Source organism: Octodon degus, unplaced genomic scaffold (genome assembly GCF_000260255.1).
Source record: "Octodon degus isolate 3935 unplaced genomic scaffold, OctDeg1.0 scaffold00005, whole genome shotgun sequence".
Classification (NCBI taxonomy): domain Eukaryota; kingdom Metazoa; phylum Chordata; class Mammalia; order Rodentia; family Octodontidae; genus Octodon; species Octodon degus.
Genome location: NW_004524581.1, coordinates 30,572,963 through 30,577,129, shown reverse-complemented (window position 1 = coordinate 30,577,129; position 4,167 = coordinate 30,572,963).

The following is a 4,167-nucleotide window of genomic DNA, read 5'->3' as shown; positions in this document are numbered from 1 at the left end:
ATGCTCCACACACATTCGTGGGGTCACAGCATGACTTCCTTCCAGCCGCTCAGGGGGGACCCACATTGATGGTGCAGGGCAGAAGCAAGGGGGCGAGAGCCTAAACGTAGTGCATGAATCGGGAAGCAAGGGGTCTGCTGACCTCCCCGCCACTTCCCAGCATTGTGCCTTCCCCTGTGGTCTCTGGGGTAGAGAAAGTGATGTCCTCCAGCCTGGCCCTTTTGATCCCGCCAGGAATGGGGTTGGGGGTTGAAAAGACTTTAGTCTTTAAACAGCTAGTCCTTGGATCTAGGTCATGGATTTGCCACTGACAAGCTGCATGACCTCCAGCCAGGCCCCTCTGGGAGGAGGAGAGAGCCCTTTGAAGGGTTTCTGTAGGCATCAAGTGAGCATACAAGTGGGAAAGGGCATTGTACCTTCGAGGTGCTGTTCAGTGGAAATGGGTTTTGTTCTCAGGGTTGGGGGCCCAGAGGCCCGGCAGAGGAAGACTAGAGCATCAAGGGTTGTCTGGGGCTCCAAAGACAGCCTGCCTTGACTTTTCCACTTGGACGTGGGGTGCAAGGACCTCTCAAAAATCTGGGGACTCAGGCTCTGTGGTTATACATGTATGGAGCAGGAGGAAATGAACCTCTCCGGCTGTTCCACTTCCCCAGATCGTTTTACTACTGCAAGCCATAAATTATCCTCCTGCTTTATTTTCCTCTTACAGCCTCTTCCAGGCCGTTTCTGGCGATTTACTCTGTGCTCTGGGCCAACTCTGTGAGAAAGTTTCCAGATTATCATCTTTCTCTGTCGTCAATTTAGATTCTTGGCGACCAATACGGCAGCTGGGGGGCAGCTCAGGAGCCACCTGTTGGTGCAGGAATCATCAGACCCAGCAATTGGAATGACACCAGAGAAGGGGGCCAACTGCTAGCCCTCAAGTGCCTGGAGGGAAGTCATGCTTTGACTCCACGTGCCCTGTGGCTTGGAGGTGGGGATCCAGACAAGGGCCTCAACTCCTGGGGCCTGGGGCAACTCCAGGCAGAACCTCTAGCAGCAAAGCCCTGTGGTTCGCCACATGCAGGTTTCTGAGCAGGCACCAGACTTACAGTCCAGCCCCAGCTCTGTGACCAGTCAGCAGCCCCCGGCAGAGAGGTTTTCCTCAGGCCCAGTGTCAGTTTCCCCATTTGTAAAGTGAAAGGGCTGAGGCAGCCCAGAGCCCCTTTGTGGTGCCAGGCTGCGCCTCAGCAGTGCCACTGCACACACATGCACAGAACCCCAAGCCTTCCCACACGTGGCTGGAGCCCAGGGCCACTTGGCGAGTGCTGTCAAGCATCACACGTGGTGGCCCTGTTCTCCCTGAAATGCTGGCTTCTCCAGTGAGGGCACTGGAGCGGGAAAGATTGGAACGATGTTCCCGAGAGCTTGGGTATAACAGTTGTGACTGAGTTTTTGGATCCTGATGAAGGGGCAAGCAAAACACTGGCAACGCTGTCCCTCCTGTCATTATTCATCTAGAAGAGGATTTGTTCCCCTGGTCCGACTCTCCATGCAAATTGTCACCACGCATTCTCCCACATCTACTTCTTGGCATGACATTGGCTGCCACCCACTTGGTAGCTAGAAGGTGATAAAGAAGAAATCAGCAAATGCTGATGAACTGAAGGGGCTAGATGGGGACAGGAGCCTCAGGCCCCCGCAGTGGGGAGGGCTAGTGGGTGGGCGAGAGACTGACCATCACTGATTAAGCAACCAGCAGAGAGAAGGAAGGGACTCAGCTGTGAAGCGGTGGGGCTGGGCATCAGCCAAGCTGAAAGACCCTGAGGCGCGGGCAGAGAGAAAGGGGCAGCAGACGCATGGCTGGTCGGAGAATATCCCTCTCTGGGCCTCAGTTCCCTTATCTGTAAATTAAGAGGGTTTGACTAGACAGGGTCTGCCCTTCACCCTGTCACGTAGCTGTCTCAGGTAGGTGAAGGACACCAGGATATGTAGGAAGTGAGGCCTTCCGGCCTCTCTGAAAACTAATGAGCACCCCCCAATTACAGAGATTGGGGCACAATCTCCACTTGCCACTGTCTGGGTTTTGTTTATAAAAAAAATAACTTTCAAAATCGAGACGTATAACGTCTGCAGTAAGTCACAGGGCTGGGGATGGTCCCCACTCTGCACAAGGGAGGGTGACATGCCTGCCACCCAAATGCCAGAACTTTCTTTTCAGGGCCATGCTGTATGTTTATTCAAATAAATTTATAGTCCCATTTCAACTAAGGTTCCCAAAATCACACCATCATGTGACCACCCCCTATGAATCCATCTTCCCGAAAAAAAAAGCCACACGAAGTGCATCAACCATGTGCATGTGTGTGTTTAACACTGGGGAGCAGTGGGGAGCAGCATGCTGTCCATTTTCTTCTTCTTTTTTTAATTCTTGGAATGGCTTGTGTGGCAGGGGTTGGACTCATAGAAAGGAAGGGGGAGAATTGGGGAGGGGCTTTTACAATTTACCCACCTACCTCTCAGTCTTTAAATCCCCAAAGCACTTTATGTTAGCTTCTTAAATCAGAAAGCAATGTTCTTAGTGGCTGCCCTGAGGCAGGGCTATCTCTGGGACAGAAAACCGGAGGTCAGGGTTAGAAGTCAGCAACCTCACTCAGAATGCCCTGCTCTCAGCAGAGGGCCTTTGGGGTGCATCTGGGGGGCGGGGGCTGGACAGAGAGGTGGAAGGGGACCACCCTGGCAAAGCTTGGTTTAGGATTGTAGCTCTAATCCCAGTCCAGGACTTGCTCCGATCTCCCCATCTATCTCCCACTTCCAGCTGTGAACTGCTGGCAACACCGATTCGGCTCATTTGAACGTTGCCCGTCAGGCTCCGGCTGAGGATAAGCCCCTGTAATCTAGGACATTGCGTGCCAAGCAGTAGCACGGCCTGTCTTTCCTGCGTCGCACTTCACCCACTCCCAACCAGCAAACACATTTCCTATGAGGCAAGGTTAATTCCAAACCAAATTCAGTGGCCCACTAAGTCAGCAAGACCCATTTTCTGACAATTTGGGGAGAGAAGTTTGAAATCAGTTCTCTTAGGCAACAGAAAGTCTGGGAAGATCCCTCTAAAATGATTGGGGGGAAAAGGAGTAAACTGAGCTCTGGAAGAATGAACTTGTAAATATACCACTTCCGGTAAATGAAATGCTTCAAATACAATTTGACGTGTGTACGTCACCGCAGCTAAACACTACCTGGAATAAAAAACTAGGCAAAGCCCTGCCGCTCCCAAAGGACACGCGGGCTAGCTGGGGAGGTCAGGCTGTCTGCACAAAAGCTCATGGACAAATCAGAGATTTAAAATGCTGTGTTCCTGTCCTCTCCCAACCTCGTGGCAGCCCTGCCTCCTGCATGGGAGCCTGGCCTGCCCTGTCCCATGCACAGGGCCTCACGACACCAGCCTCCCCCTTCTTCCTGCACCCCCACCCCTACCTGTTTTCTTGTACTGAAAGCCATGGGCTGTGGCCACTTAAGAGGGATCCCCGCTCCCCTCAACACCAGCTTGGGCTGTGGGGGTCGGCCTTCCTAGTCCCACTTCCCTGTTGTCTTTAGGGTTTTAATTACAGAGAAATAAAAACACCCAGAAATAATAAATACAGACTCTTGCAAGCTGCCCCCACCTCCTGCTGGCCCTGTGTCTGCAGCCCTGACTTCCTCTTGGGAGCATCACTGCTTTTACTGCCAACGGGGCAACAGCCAAACCCAAGTTTGTCCATGCTGCGGAGCCTCTGCGGGGAGCCCCGAGCTGGTGTGCTCCCAGCATCCTGCGGTCCTCCTCAGAGCCCACCATCCCTACTGTCCGAGCCCTGGTTACCCAGTACCGGTGCTTAGTTAGCCCTCCCTCCCCAAAGAGGCCACTGAGGTTTCCAAGGTAGGAAATCCGCTCTTCTGAGAAAAGCAGCAGGGAGAATGTGAATTTCCACCAACCCATCGCCCCTGCAGTGTGGCTTGAGGGCCCACCACCAGCTGGGCAGGAGCACAGCCAGAAGCCCCTTCGAGATGCAATCCTTCCTCCGGCACCTTGCTCTGGTCTGAGACCTTCCCTGTCTGGGTAGGGTTGGGGGAGTCCCAGCTGCTGAGCACTGCAATCGGAGTTTGCAGGCCTAGAGAAGGATTTTTTTTTTTTTTTTTTTTTTTTTTTTT